The sequence below is a fragment of the Pelodiscus sinensis genome, chromosome 3 (genome assembly GCF_049634645.1).
Source record: "Pelodiscus sinensis isolate JC-2024 chromosome 3, ASM4963464v1, whole genome shotgun sequence".
Lineage (NCBI taxonomy): Eukaryota > Metazoa > Chordata > Testudines > Trionychidae > Pelodiscus > Pelodiscus sinensis.
Genome location: NC_134713.1, coordinates 29,184,618 through 29,201,287, shown reverse-complemented (window position 1 = coordinate 29,201,287; position 16,670 = coordinate 29,184,618). Strand labels below are relative to the sequence as shown.

The following is a 16,670-nucleotide window of genomic DNA, read 5'->3' as shown; positions in this document are numbered from 1 at the left end:
CTTCATACAGCAAACAAGAGCTGAAGCGAGGCAATAATGAAGGGAGATAGTCAGGATAAACAGGGGCCCACTGCTAAAATAATGCTGTAATTCTCAGTTACAGTATTGAACTGTGTTTAATTTATATTCCCAAGAGTAGCGAGGGGAAAACAGCGGCAATGAGAAGGAAGAGAAAATAGATTTAATTTCCTATATTTTTACTCAGGTGAGGGAGAGACAATCCTTAAACAGCTCTTTAAGGATCTTCTATTCCTCTTTGAAAGGAAGAATGAAAATCTGGAGTAGGACTATGGAAAGGGAATGCAAAATGGTTCAGTGATGGTTTTGCCAACAACACTGGAAGGATGATCATCTGGCAAAATTTTATAAGAAGGATATGGGGAAACAGAAGCTAAAGGAATAAAAATGCTAGTCCAGATTTTCAGAGGGCGCAAAATCAGTGGACCAATGCCAGTTTACAACAGTTAAGGATCTGTCCCAGAGGGCATTTATTTTCTATTTTCACACATTGTCTGCTGAACATTAAATAGCATTACCAGACATGGGACAGATGGTCTGGTTAGATCAGGGCACTAGGTTGGACTCCCATTGTTGATATTTGTATTATAATGGGGAAATGAGGGACCCATTTTACTAGGCACTGTATTCACGCAGGCTATGCCTACACTTGGAACTCAAGGTGTGATTCCCAATTCGAGTAGCTGACATAACTCTGATCAAGCTAGAATAACAAAAACAGTAGTGTAGCTGTAGTAGCACAGGAAGTGGTCAGCAATGGCATGGCTAGCCATCCTGAATATATATATTTTAGTAGCACGCCCATTATATTTCAAAATAACGGGCACACTCAAAAGACACGGAATAGCTATTTTGGGATACTTCTGCTATCCTGAAATAGCGCCACAGTGTAGACATAGCCAAGAAGTCCTAAAGGATTATTAACCAGCCACTGCCTACCTTTGTTGCCTAGTAGCTTTTTCTGACTCATTGCTTCTCTGTCTCTTAGAATGTCTTTCCCTCACCGGACACTAGCTACTTCAAAGAGCGACTGCCTCACCCAACAGAAGTAGAAAGCAGCTGTTACCATGGTTAATATTTCTGACTTGACTGGCACCAGCAGTAATTGAACTGCAGTCTCTTGAGTGCAGCAAGCTCTATTCATTAGCCCCTATTGTGTTAGACCACAGCATCAACCCACATTATTTTTCTGTTGGGGGGGGGGGAGAGAAAAGACAAGAAAAATGAAAGCAGCTATGAATACAAAGTTATGTTGCCACAAAAGACCTTGCAGTTTTGCTTCTAGAAAGATTTATTAATTATAATGCTGCTGCACAGGAGTGTTATCCTAGCAAGAATAGTGCAGTATAGAGTGTGTAAGCCTCATTTTAATGCCATCGCCCCCTGTTGAATATTATGTATATCTGAAAACTGGAAGAATCCCAGATTTTGTGTTCTAAAGACTGCTACTCATTTGTTTATCATACTGGCAAGATTCTAACAATCATCTTTGTCTTTTTCTCTGTTGGGTCTATTCATATTATACACAAATCAAAGTAATTAGAAAACCCTCTATGAACCTTAGTAATTTCAAAATGATGAGTTTATGAAAAGTTGCAATGTTGCATGCAACAATTCAGGTCTGGTCCTGTAAAACTTATAACTAGGAGTAGTCCTTGACTTCAGCTGCCACATGTCATTGTTGCAGAATTGTACCCTGCTTTGTCTTTTTAATTTTCTGCTTTAAAACAAAATGCCCCTCATGAATCCATCTTTACAAACAATTTCAAGGGGGGAAAGTTCTTTGAGCCCTCCCCTGCTGTCCCGATCAATCCTTTTCTCTTTCTTAAATTGTTTCACCATGATAGCCAGAGAAATATTATCCCAGGATTCTTTCCCATAGGAAAAAATAATGGAAGTAAAGTGAAAAAAGGCAAAATTATATTAGTGTGTGGAGATGAGAGAGGTAACATGCCACAAGATACTGACAAGCCACAAAATGTTTCTCATTGTAGCTTGCTATTAATCTATTCTGCATCCTCTCAGTGTAGATGCAATGCCAAGATTGTCACTTTCCCACAATTTCCTCTATGTCAGAAATACAATATATCCCTCATTTCTTCAGTCTCTAGCCCGATCCCATTCTCGTCTTATGTCCAGTCACCAGGGGTGAGACCATGTCACACAACACAACACATACTATGTAATACTAGGACCCCCCGGCAATATTGCAGTACAATATTGTAAAATACACTAAGCAGGGGGGCTGACAGAATTGATGTACCCCTGGGACAGGTGTGGGGGCACTCCATGCTCCCGGAAAGGGCAGGAGGTCAGTCAGAAGTGGAGCAACCAGCCTTCGGCACCGCCTAGGCCATGCCGCGCCTCCCCCAGAAAGCCCTTAGCGCTGCCTGGAGCAAATTGCCCATAGCTGTGGTGGCGATTTAAAGGGTCCGGGACTCTAGCTGCCACTGCTGTCACTACTGTGACAGATGCTGCAGGCTCTTTTGAATCATCAAGCCACAAGATAGCTGCCCCCTTTGCTCTCCCTTATCGTTGGGCCTGCAAGGGAGGGATGGCACTTTGTGAATGAGCAGGGCTGTCATATATCAAATGCCTGCCCCAGTATGTGTGAAAGTTGTAACACACATAGGAAAATAGGAAAGAAGCTGAAAGAAGAGAGAGAGAGAAGACTGTGATTAAGTCATTAGCTAAGGACTTAGAACAGCTAGTTTCTCTGCCTGACCCTGCCACAAACTTTCCAGGTCAGGCTAGACAATGCAATAGATCCATAGTTTTCAGAGGGGGCCACAAAGTGTGTGTTCCTCATTGTATAAGTCCCCAGTGTGAGATCCTTCAGTCCTAAGACACTTGAAAATTATGGCCTGACTCTCCCTGTGTCTCAATTCCCCAGTAAAATGGAGATAAAGATACTTGCTGTGTGTTGTGGGTGTTGTGAGGATAAATTCATTGTTTGTAAAGTGCTCAGTTACTACAGAGTTTGCCATGAGGCAAATAATGAGTTTGAATTCAGGGCAGATTTTGTGTAGTAAACAATGCCTGGCTTCACAGCATGAATGATGAAGGGGAAAAAATAAATACTGAACAAGCTACCCAATTCAGTGAGCATCAGACATGCAGTGTGCTGAATCTGGCAGGGGTCCCATGGTAAAAGTAGACTCTGATCATGTAATAAAGACCGCCATCATGCATACTCAGCCATATAGTCTTAATTTGGTCCCATGGTGTCTTAAGAGATCTTTCCAAACTTCGAAAAATTTCATTTTATAAACTCGCATGATTTTTAACTTAAATCACTAACTATAAAGAATTATATTAAGTGTGGGTACACATATCTAGCTCCACTATGTGTAAACAGACACCAACATACATGTAGATCTTCACGAAAGTCAATTTGACATTTCACAATTGTACCACTAGGTGGGATTTAATGTGTTTAGCATCCTCCTTAACTGGTCATTCCTGATGAGTGCTAACTCTATCCCTTGTTTCACAGTTTATGCAGTCCTTTACATACTCCAACTGGGATCGCTGCAAGCAAAATTCTAACACTCGCAGCCTATCTATTTTCATGCCCTTCAGCTTTCATTCTTTTTGTTGGCCAACATGCCTGTTACAGAAATGATTGTGGTTTAAGAGTAGAGCTAAATTCTGTTCCTGTGACATACTAAACTAACTGCAAATATTCTCAGCCCAGCTTTCTAGGACAGTCTGTAAATAGCACAAAGAGACCAGATGTGCCTGAGAAAGGAAATCATCATGTTAAAAAAAAGACAATTTAAAATACATTTCTAAGACTCAATAGTTCACACCCATTTAAAATTTATACATAGGTATATCTAGACAACTACAAATATGACATAGAAACTGTTATTGTGTTAGTACAAAAGTGGGTATATTACATGCTTTTCAGGATCTTAGAAGTCATAGTAATGGAGTTATAATAGTAGCGGACTTTACCCTTATGACCAACATTTAAGGAGAGATTTTTCCAAAGCACCTAAGAGATTTTTGCACCAAAGTCCTTTAGGTGCTTTGGAAAAATCTACTCCATGGTTGCTATTATGTAGACCAAGTATAGCTCAAAAATGATTAAAAATCCCTCATTTTTATATTTACCTCAGCCAATTGGACCAATAGTGGTAACATTTGTAACATTTCAATTTAATTCCAGAGAATCAGATTCCAAATAATACTTTAAATCTAGTCTTATTGAAATAAATCTTGAGGATAAAGATGCCTTTCCTAGGAGTAAAGGGCGAAAAAAAAGTTCAGAAAAGGGCAACAAAAATTATTAAGAGTTTGGAATGGCTGCCTTATGAGGAAAGATTAAATAAGTGGGAGGAGAATGGGGGAGGGCATACGATAAAGGTCTATAAAATTATGACTGATGTGGAGAAGGTAAATAAGGAAAAGTTATTTACTCCTTACCATAATACAAGAACTAGGGGTCACCAAATGAAATTAATAGATAGAATGTTTAAAACAAACAAAGGAAGTATTTCTTCACACAATGCACAGTCAGCCTGTGAACTCCTTGCCAGAGGACATTGTGAAGACCAGGACTTTAACAGGGTTCAAAAAAAGAACTACAGTGAAACCTTTGTTATCAGGCACTCTGTTAACCCGAAAACTTTGTTAACAGGCATTGCCCCCAGCCACAATACTGTCACATCTTCAGGTGCACAGGCCTGGCTTGTTTTACCATGATTGGCTTAACAATGTTTTATTTAAGAAGTACTAATCATCTTTAACTCAAAATAGAAATGTAAGACCAACTGCCTCACGCTACAAAACTACCAATATTAAAAACTTCAGTTTTACTATTATTGTCCATTGTTTTTTCCTAGGTTGATGGGATCCTCAGATAACCGGAATTTTTAGATAACTGGAATGCCCTAATCCCTGAGCGTGCCAGGTAACATAGGATTTACTGTAGATAGATTCATGAAGGATAGGTCCATCAAAGGCTATTAAGCCAGGATGGGCAGGAATGGTGACCCTAGCCTCTGTCAAAAAGCTGGAAATGGGAGGCAGAGAGTAATTTGCATACCTTTTTCGAAAAACCATTGTAGTGTAGACATAGCTTCAGTTTCCATGCCCTCTTCCACATGTGTCACAAGGAAAAGACCAGAACCACAGTACTGCTTCACATACTTAATCTCTGCTTTCCTATATCCTGAATTTCACCTGTATATGAGAGAGAGAGAGAGATTTACCCCATGGCTGCTTACAAACCTACTTTCCCTTTACAGGAATTTAGTACTATATTTAAGCTGGAGGTTGGAATGACCTTGTTTATTTTCATTAATTTGTCCAGGTATTTATATAGCTTCTCTCACTGGACCCAAGCACCGCACAAACATTATGGGGATTATCTATATAATATCACTGAGTTGGAAATTAGCATCTCTATTTCACAGATGGAATTTTACAGAGCAACTAAATGATTTTCCAAAGGTCACAAAAAGTTTGTGGAAAAGCAAGAACTAAACCCAGATATTTTCAGTTCCAGAACTTCTAGTCCATTGCCTTAACCAAAAGAATACTCCTCCCAACCCCCAACAGCACTCAAAGTGACAAAGATTTAACATGGCCATCGTTTCTGAAGGAGAGTAGTGCTTTTAAGTCAACAGGACTACTCACATGAGGCAAAATAACTCACACTTTCAACTCTTTGCAGAATTGCGTCCATACTTTGCAAAGCTATCCAATAAGGCTTACATTTTTATCTGAATGAAGTATGGTGCTTAAAAAGCTTCCTCCTTCAAGTAGCTCTGGGATGTACTGTACTGAACTCTGAGGCAAAATCTCTTCCTGCTTTCCCCTTTCTCTGGGGAAATGTAAGTTGCTGCTACCTACACCACCCCTGCTGGATGGCACATAGAGGAGAGGAATAATTAAGGTTCCACCCATTCCCCTACCCTCTACTCAATTGTATTCCTATGATGACGACATGTAAGGTTGGTTCTTACTCCCCTTCATGCCTCAATGCAGGCATGTAGTTCAAGTCACGTCCTACCCACAGAAAATCCCTCTGATGGCCATGTTCTTCCCTGTCTCTAATAGTCATTCAGCCAGTTCACAACTCCCCTTCCTATACTAGGTTTTTTCCTGCTCCATAGGATTTTGCCATTAACATCAAAGGGAGCAGGATCAAACCTTTTTTTTTTAAATCTAATTTGGATTGTAGTTATGCTGATTGACAACTTCACTACAACTGCATTGAATTGCTGTCTAAATCAGTAACATGCTTTGGTATCTTAATTAACTAGAGTCATAGTTGAATTGAATTGGTTTCCTTAGAGATCTTTCAGGGTGGCTGTCAATCCAAAAAAGGTATCTTATAAAAAAATGCTGCTTTTTTTGTACTATTGCTTTAGATAAAAGATATTTCTGTTCATCTCCTCCCTCCTAGTTCTTACATTTTCTTATTTCCTATTGCACTCCTATTGCCTTTTTAATATATTCTTTTCTCCTCGCTTATATTTTAATTATCATTCTATTTGAATTTAATTATTTTCTTCTTTCAGCTAACTCCTGTCTTACACAGCACACTATCTTACCACCCCTTTCAGTAAAGCTCTTTCTATTAGCTTCACCTGCTTCTTTTAAGTGTCAGTATTTTTCCCCATTTCTAATAATTCTTTTTTTAACACGTTAGGTGCCTTTGCATATCTAGAGCTTGTTTCACTTACTTATACTAGATTTTCAGTTGTGTAAGTCCATTGATTTCAAGTAAGTCACACTTAAATTGGGCCAGTGCAAGTAAGAGAAGATTTAGACCCCAAAGGGAACTGGGATGATCCAATAGAGTACAGGTTGAACATCTGTAGTCTGACGAACCAGAGAATTTGCTAAACCATGGAGGTTAATATTATCTAGCAGTATTAATACTTCCACTTTTTACTGGACTCTTAGAAGACATTTAGGAATAAATTAGAACTAAACAACAAAGAACACTGAGAGCCAGGACAAACTCTATGGGACCTTGGGAAACTTAACTACACCCATGATAACTTGACATCCAGATAACTAAAAACATGCCGGACCATGGATGTTGGTGGACCAGAGAGTGCCAGACTACAGATTCAGCTTGTACTGCTGTTCATTCCCTTTATAAATAAAGGTAAGACATAAGAACATAAGAATGGTCATACTGGATCAGACCAAAGGTCCATCTAACCCAGTATCCTGTCTGCCAACAGTGGCCAGTGCGAGGTGCCCCAGAGGGAGTGAACCAAAGACAATGATCAAGCGATTTGCCTCCTGCTATCCATCTCTAGCCTTTTGACAAACAGAGGCCAAGGACACCATTCCTTACACCCTGGCTAATAGCCTTTTATGGACCTAACCTCCATGAATTTATCTAGCTCTTTTTTAAACTCTGTTATAATCCTAGCCTTCACAGCCTCCTCTGGCAAGGAGTTCCACAGGTTGACTGTGTGCCGTGTTAAGATGAACTTTCTTTTATTAGTTTTAAACCTGCTACCCATTAATTTCATTTGGCATCCTCTACTTATATTATGGGAACAATAACTTTTCTTTATTCACCCTTTCCACACCACTCATGATTTTATATACATCTATCATATCCCCCTTCAGTCTCCTCTTTTCTAAACAGAAAAGACCCAGTCTCTTTAGCCTCTCCTCATATGGGACCAGTTCCAAACCCCTAAACATTTTAGTTCCCCTTTTCTGAACCTTTTCTAAAGCCGAAATATCTTTTTTGAGGTGAGGAGACCACGTCTGTACATAGTATTCAAGATGTGGGCGTACCATAGTTTTATATAGGGGCAGTAAGATATTCTTCATCTTATTTTCTATCCCTTTTTTAATAATTCCTAACATCCTATTAGCTTTTTTGACTGCCATTGCATACCACGTGGATGTTTCCAGAGAACTATCCACGATAACTCCAAGATCTCTTTCCCAATTAGTTGTAGCTAAATTAGATCCCATCATATTGTATGTATAGCTGGAGTTATTTTTTCCAATGTGCATTACTTTACACTTATCCACATTCAATTTCATTTACCATTCTGTTGCCCAATCACTTAGGGTATGTCTACACTACCCCGCTAGTTCGAACTAGCGGGGTAATGTAGGCATACCGCACTTGCAAATGAAGCCCGGGATTTGAATTTCCCGGGCTTCATTTGCATAAGCGGGGAGCCGACATTTTTAAAACCCCGCTGGTTCGAACCCCATGCAGCGCGGCTACACGAGGCACGAACTAGGTAGTTCGAACTAGGCTTCCTAGTTCGAACTACCATTACTCCTCGTGAAATGAGGAGTAACGGTAGTTCGAACTAGGAAGCCTATTTCGAACTACCTAGTTCATGCCCCGTGTAGCCGCGCTGCACGGGGTTCGAACCAGCGGGGTTTTAAAAATGGCGCCTCCCCGCTTATGCAAATGAAGCCCGGGAAATTCAAATCCCGGGCTTCATTTGCAAGTGCGGTATGCCTACATTACCCTCCTAGTTCAAACTAGGAGGGTAGTGTAGACATACCCTCAGTTTGGTGAGATCTTTTTGAAGTTATTCACATTCTGCTTTGGTCTTGACTATCTTGAACAGTTTAGTATCATCCTCAATCTTTGCCATCTCACTGCTTACCCCTTTCTCTAGATCATTTATGAATAAGTTGAATAGGATTGGTCCTAGGAACGACTGTTGGGGAACACCACTAGTTACCCGTCTCCATTCTGAAAAGTTACCATTCATTCCTACCCTTTGTTTCCTGTCTTTTAACCAGTTCTCAATCCAGGGAAAGGATCTTCCCTCTTATCCCATGACAACCTAATTTACATAATAGTCTTTGGTGAGGGACCTTGTCAAAGGCTTTCTGGAAATCTAAGTATACTATGTCTACTGGATCCCCCTTGTGTGCATGTTTGTTAACCCCTTCAAAGAACTCTAATAGATTAAAAACAACAAATGGTCTGGTAGCACTTTATATACTAAGAAAACATGTAGATGGTATCATGAGGTTTTGTGGGCACAGTCCACTTCTTCAGATGACCAGCGTTATGAGTTTAGGATGTGTACACCCAAAATAAATAGGTGACGGAAAGGGGAGGGAAGAAAAAAGAAGGGGGGTGGAAGACAGAGAACATCAGTAAGTATCTGAAGATTGGGTAGTTAAACTGAAGCAGATAAGAATCAAAGTCAATAGATAGACTCCCATGTCAGGAAGGATACTACAAAGAGAGCTGTTTGCACCTTCAATGGCTATTAAACTGGTAATGTCCCAACCAACTTTCATCACGATTGAGTCCATTAGCACGTGAATTGAATTTGAGGGTGAACTATAATTCCAATGCTTCCCTGTGGATCTGGCTCATAGAATGGGTTTGTGACAAGACAGCTACTTCGAGATCTTTCAAAGTATGATGTGGAAGACTGAAATGCTCACTAATAGGTTTCTGTATGTTTCCTTTGCGTATATCTGATTTGTGTCCATTGATTCTTTCCCACAGAGACTGTCTAGTTTGTCCAATATATATAGCAGTGGGGGCACTGCTAGCATAGATCAAATTACTGGATGTGCAGTCAAATGACCTTTTGATTTGGTGGCTTATGTTGTTGGCTCCAGTGATGAATTCACCAGTATAGATATGTGGGCAGAGTTGGCATCATTTTTGGTTGCAGGACTGGGTTCCTGGAGGCTTATGATGTGGTTGTGTGGCACAGTTACCAGAAATAATTCATTTCAGGTGGGGGGGGGGGGAGTTGTCTTAACATGGGAGTCAATAGATAGACTTTGAGTCTTATCAGCTTCAGTTTAACTATCCAATCTTCAGATACTTACTGATGCTCTGTTTCCCACCCCCTCCTTTTTTCTTCCCTCCCTTTCCCCTCTATTTATTTGGGGTGTACACATTCTAAACTCATAACTCCGGTCATCTGAAGAAGTGGGCTGTGCCATGAAAGCTCATGATACCATCTACATGTTTTGTTAGTCTATAAAGTGCTACCAGACCATTTGTTGGTTTTTTCAGCTACTCCCTGAAGCTTCTAATAGATTAGTAAGACATGATTTCCCCTTACAGAAACCATGTTGACTTTTGCCCAACAAATTATGTTCTTCTACGTGTCTGACCCTTAACATCATAGGTCCAGGAACACAGAAGTGCAACATAGAAAGCGGTTAAATATTCTCCCTCTTCACTCCCATCCCTCTCACTTCCTGTCATCTCTTCCCTTCCCCCAGTCCTTCTATACTCAGGGCCTTATTCTAAATTCATTTACACTGATACCAGCCTATCAACTTCTGTTTAGTTACTTCTCATCTACCCTGGTCAAAAGTAAGAGCAAAACCAGACTCTCTCTTTCCAGTAACCTAGATTGTTTTTTCACTTTTTAAATTATCATGAGCACAGCAGCTATGCTCCTCTGCCCCCAAAGGCAGTTAAAGCCTGCATTCTACAGCAATATGCTGCAGTTATCATTTAATGAGATGCCTCCTAGTGTGGGCCACACTTACATCAGTAAGGCTACTTAAATGAGCTAATGTGCTTCTGTGCCAATAGCATTCCTCAGCTGGAGCACAAGAAATGTATTCAAGTAGCCAAAATGGCCATTACAGTAGTACTAAAACAGATAGGAATGGAAGGCCCCTGTGTTCTAAGGGTAAGGCAACTCCAGCTATGTAAAAATGAAAAAAGAATGGATGTGCCCATTCTAATCATAAAAAATCTTTCCCTGACTTTGTTGAATGTAAATTATTCATATTTTTGTTAGGGCTTTCAATTAATTGCAGTCCACTCAAACACAAAACATATTAACTATGTTAACAATAATCATGATTAAACAGTTTTAATTGTATTGTTAACAGCAATTTAAATTTATTATAAATATTTGTGGATTTTTCTACATTTTTAAACTCATTGATTTCAGTCACAACACAGAATGCAAAATGTACAGTGCTAACTTTATATTATTTTATTACAAATATTTGCACTATGAAAAGATAAAATAGTATTTTTTCAGTTTGCCTCATACACATATGATAGTTCATTCTCTATCAAAAAACTGCAACTTTCAATTGTAGAATTATTATTTTGGAGGGGCCAGAATTAATAACAGTTAACAGAACTGACTAACACAAGACAAATTAACTTTTTTTAATCTAGCATTAATTGCACACCTCTCTTTTGACTCCCTTCATTTCCTGTACTTCATTGCATGATGGATGCTACTGGAGTGATTAAATATCAGAAAAAGGCAATGGAACAAAGCAGCAAAAGTTCAAGGTTTTTTTTTTAAATGGGATGTTTATTAAAAAAAAATCTGAGTGGTTCTCTGGATAACTATCTATAGCTATTTCAATACTGAGTTCCAATACCATCAAAGTACTTCAAGGATGCAATGCCACTTATGTGCTAAGCAGTCTTTCACCTTCAGTTGTTATGCTACAGATAACCCGCCAAAAGCAAATAAATCTGACTAACCACGAAAGTGTATGCTTACAGAGTTTCAGAATTGCTACAAGTCCATACATTAGACAATGTAGAACAGCTTATTGCAAAGTGGATAGCTGTGGACTGTGCAAAAGGTCGAGGGCTGAGTAGTGTTATTCAAATTGCATCTTATCGGTCATGCAACTTGCCCTCCCGAAGAACCATTGCATCACGAATACATGTCCTATATCACAACTAGAAGCTACACAGTTGGAGCTTCTGGAAAATGCATTAACTGTTGCTTAGACTAGAGATCATTGGACATCCTGGAGCAATACAGCTTACTTGGCAGTCACAGCACACCTCAGAGTGATACTGTATGGAAATGGCATTCGTTTGCTTTAAACATAGAAGAGACAACTGAAAGAAACAACTGAAGAGACATTATGCTGAAGCATGTACAGAGCATTTCTCGGATGGCACAAAAGAATGGAATATTCAAGAAAAGGTAACAATTAGTTACTGACAGTGCATGTAATATGATAGCTGTAGACAGTCATTTGCCATTTGACCACGATGTACATTGCTCAGAGGCTATAGTGATCCATTACAGTAGCATTCAGCGATGCTAGTTTAGAAAACATGCTGTCAAAACATAGAAAACTTGTGGGCCATTTCAAACACAGTCCAGCTAACAAAGCAGAGCTAGGAATAAAAGCAGCTGTAAATTGACAGAAGCAAGAACCTCTTGTACAAGATATTTCAATTAGATGGAGCTTTGAATCGGGTATGGTTCAGTTCCTACTTTGCAATAAAGCTGCAGCCACATTCCCTCTTCAAAAGTACAATCAGTGCCGACAGGTAAGGATTTTGAAAAACTGCAAGAGCTAGAAATTCTATTTGAGCCCTGCAGTTCTGTGACTGAACATCTTGGGTGGGAATTGTAAATCTCTTGCACCATGGTTTTACCTGTATTCTGCTATATATTTTGTATTATGGCACTCTCGGATGAAGACTCAGCTTACATCATTTGATTTAAGAATACTCTCACTGGAAAGCTGACAAAATGCCAGGAAGGTATTGGTATGAGATTTCTAAAGAGAGTTACAGCCCGTGACACAAGGCTTAAGAATCTGTAATGTCTTCCCAAATCTGAGAGGGAGGGGCAAACTGTGGAACATGCTGTCAGAAGTCTTAAAAGAGCAAAATTCTGGTGCAAAAACTATAGAGCATAGGTGCCAATTCCATGGGTGCCCCAAGGTGGAGTACCCGTGGGGAAATATTAGCAGTGCTCAGCTCTTACCAGTAGCCAAGCACACTCCCCAAGGCCTCCCTCAGTGCCTTTTGGCTGCCAGCAGCCCCACTAACCAACTCCTGCCCTTTCCTCCCAGCACCTCCTGCCCACCATGAAACATCTGTTTTGTGGCATTTAGGATGCTCTGTAAGGGAGGGGCAGGAGCAGGGATGCAGGACACTTGGTGGAGGAGGTGGAGAAGAGGTGGGGAAGAGACAGGTTTGGGGGAAGGGGTGTAGCAGTGGCAGGACTGGAGGCAGATGGGGAGTTAAACACCCCCAGCTAGAAGGAAAGTCCATGCTTATACTACAGAGCCCAAGCCGCCAAAAAAGAAAATCAGTCTTCTGTTGATGGCATCCAACTCAGATGGCATCCAACTCATTGGTCTGCACTGCTTTGGATTGTTATCGAACAGAACACATAGTCAGCATGGAAGCATGTCCTCTGGACAGATGGCCAAAGCATGAAGGGGCCAACAAATGTTCAGCTTAGCTAGCATGTAAATACTTTGCAATGCCAGCTATAACAGTGCCATGCAAGCATCTGTTCTCATTTTCAGGTGATATTTTAAATCATAAGCAGGCAACATTATCTCTCATAAAGGTAAACAAATGTGTTTGCCTTAGTGTTTAGCTGAACAAGCAGTAGGACTAAAGCTTTGTAGGCTCTAAAGTTTTATATTTTTGGTTTTGAGTACAATTATGTAAAAATATAAATCTGCATTTGAAAGTTGCACTTTCATGACAAAGGTTGTACTACAGTACTTGTATGAGGTGAACTGAAAAGACTATTTTTTTTTACAGTGCAAATATTTCTAATCAAAATAATTTAAAGCATTGTACATTTTGTATTTTGCATTGTAATTGGAATCAATATATTTGGAAATGTAGAAAATATGCAAAATATTTTAAATGTATACTATCATTAACAGTGCAATTTAAAACAGGAATTAATCACCACTATTGTTTTTATAATCTCTCATTTAATTTTAATATTTTGACAGCCTAGTTTGCATGTAATTTTGTAAAAAAATGCCACAGGCATAAAGGTTAGAAAGAATATTCCTGTCTCAGTTCCTGACCATTCCACAAGGATGTGAGAATAGAGAGCAGAGAACATGGGCAAATACCAGTCAGAAGGGGAACTGGAAAAAAATGCACACATATACCATGCTTTCAGGGTTGAGTGCTAGGTTTGAAGGAGTGAAACTAACAGGGCTACCTTTGGCTTCATCACCTTCCTTCCTCACTGCACCAGAATTTCTCAGATTCCCCTCTTAAAAATGCAGTTTCCTGAAGGAAGGGTTGCACACTGCAGGAACAGATTGCTTCTATAAAATTAAATTTTGCTATATACATGAATAAGTCCATGTGAAGTTTATAAATTATCTGCCTTCATTTATGAGGAGACAATATATGTATTGTAGGATTCTTACATGGTAAGCCTAAATAAAGGTTGCAGCTCTTGAATATTCTTATTAAATGGGCCCATAATCACCAGTACTATCTGGCTTAGAACTTTTGCTTTAATAAACTTTTCTAATAGCAGACAGCTATATTTATAGGCTAAGAAAGGCCCCTGAAAAACTCATTTTGTGATGTGATTAAATTGTGGTTGCACCTGAAGCCATTATATGAGTGATAATGAGATTCCTCTCAGATCTTGTCCCTTAATATGCACTATAATTAGAGAAAACTTGCATCCCAACAGACAGTTTCTCCAGTGATGGCGAGGGGGAGGAGGGACAGGAGAAAAGAAGGAAGGAACAACATATTTAGACAAAGCACTTCTGTATAACAGTCTTAGCTCAGAGCCATACAAATATGCACTCAGAAAATTGGCATGGCTAGAAAGCAAACATCCCATAGGGCAAATCTATCCACAGCAAAGGATAATGGGAACCCTGTTCAAGCAGCTGTGTCCTGCCCTCTGCACATTAGCACCAGTAGGTGGAAGCAATCAGGGCTGATCAATGGACAGCTCCCCATACAGCTTGATTCATACAATGATTATTAGCTGGAACCAACACATTGGCACCCTATGTTGCCAAATGGTACCCCTTTCGTTCTCAGTGCAGGCAAACAATGACTTCTCCAAATAGCTGGCACTGCTTTTTAATTTTTTTCCTCTTTTGCCTCTGTTTTGCCCTTTCTGCACTGTGCCAGAGGAAAGCTACTAGAAGGTAGAAATTAGGTTATTCAGCTTAATTTCAGTATGTGTTCCACTAGTGGGTGTAGAAGCAATCTTGATTGGCACAAGTCTCTTACATTCAATCAAAGACATGTAGTAACATTTAATCCATATCAATTTATAATTGTACTTATTTATCAATAACATCACTTTCAAAAAGAGAGGGAGTGGGAGGATGGGTGAAGAAGAGCATTGGAGAATGAGATGGCAGTCTGGAATCTGAATTACTCTCCCTGGAATTGAGAAAATTTACAGGAACTTCCTTTTATGATTGTATACAACATAACAGATCACACCAAATAACAAAAGACAACTTGATTCTTACAGCATTTTTTAATATGAACTGCAGCACTGAGTGGTTAGTACAGTAAATTACATAGCTAAAGGAGAAAGAATTGTGGTATAAAGCAAGAGAACAGGTGTTTTCATCTAAAAGCTGAAGAGCTATGGGGAGTCAATGGGTTAAAGCAATAAAGGATGAATCCTATGGGTCCCTTATGTGGGATACAGATGGGAGGTTAGCAGGTGGAAGAGACGTAAAAGTGAATTAAGTACCCTGTGGAGAGGATCTCCAAAACTCACCTGCCCATAGCGATTGATTCCCAAGTGCTTCAGAAGTCATAAAAGTAGTCCCTGATGGGAAGAAGGCAGGTGAAGCAATTCAGCTGGTAAGAATGTAGAGAAACTGTCTGTTGGGATTCAAGTTTTCTCTACCTATAGTGCATATTAAGAGACAAGATCTGAGAGGAATATTATCATCACTCATATAATGGCTTCGGGTGAAACCACAATTTAGTCACATCACAAAGAATGGTGATAATTCAGGGAAACAACCACATTGTCCATCCAAATTGGTGTTTGGAGGGAAAAGGCTGCAAAGCCAAATATTGAAAAGCAATTGGTTTTCTTCTCTGGAACCTCTGGCCTTTATATGAATGGTTGCATGATCTCTGGGAAATCCTAAAGTTGGGATCTCTGTGCCATCTATGACATACTAAACTCTTGTGAGCAGTTGTGCATGTTCCAAAAGAATACACTAACCCTGTAGTTCTTTAAAATTCATACAGATTCATTCATGCTGTCAAGAAAGAGTTTGGTACTATCCAAAAGGAGGGCCTCAACTTTTGGACCCTCTTCAGAAATTCTGAAAGCTGTAGTCAGGAGGTCCTCCTCCCAACTACTACCGTGGAGATCAAATGGGTGGCATAGTCATCATCAGCAGCAAGGGAGGCCTGCAGTAATGTGCTGGCAAGCAGCTGGCTTGCATGATAATTACCTGAAATTACTCTCCATGTAGAGCTGGAAGTGCCCAATAAAAGAGGATGTAATTTGTATGATTGGCACCATCAATTACCAGGCATTAATGACAAAATATAAAACAAGTCTAGAACATGGTGTTACTTTCCACATTCATTAACTGCATCAACCACCGAAGCATTAGAAGGGATGAGAGAAAAAAAACATATGAAGAAGAGAAGTGAGTTGCCCAAGGTCATACAGAAGGTCAGAGCAGAGCCAAGTCTTTTGGCTCCCAGTTCAGTAATTTATCCTTTGGACTACGGTGCCTTTAAAATTAGCCTTTTTTCCCTCCTGACACAAACAAGTTGGTGAAACACAGAATATTTTGAAAAACTTTGGGGATTATCAAATCTCCTTTTTCACTACAAACAAAAAAAGTTCTGAACAAAAATAATGACATCAATTCCTAAATCCTAGGCTATGTCTACACTCACAGCTTCTCGCGCAAGTATGGCTGTTCTTGCG

The 16,670-nt window shown here is 39.7% G+C and overlaps 1 long non-coding RNA gene and 1 pseudogene across 2 annotated transcripts in view; one reads left to right on the top strand and one right to left on the bottom strand.

Annotated features, from left to right (window-relative positions):
• The window catches only part of LOC142827778 (uncharacterized), a 167,378-nt gene that overhangs the window by 15,714 nt on the left and 134,994 nt on the right, over window positions 1-16,670 (bottom strand). For both annotated transcript variants that reach the window (XR_012902530.1, XR_012902529.1), the window contains exon 2: window positions 5,072-5,208. This is a non-coding gene — a long non-coding RNA (uncharacterized LOC142827778). The remainder of the gene's footprint in view (window positions 1-5,071; window positions 5,209-16,670) is intronic.
• Window positions 11,211-13,364, top strand: LOC142827519 (uncharacterized; annotated as a pseudogene).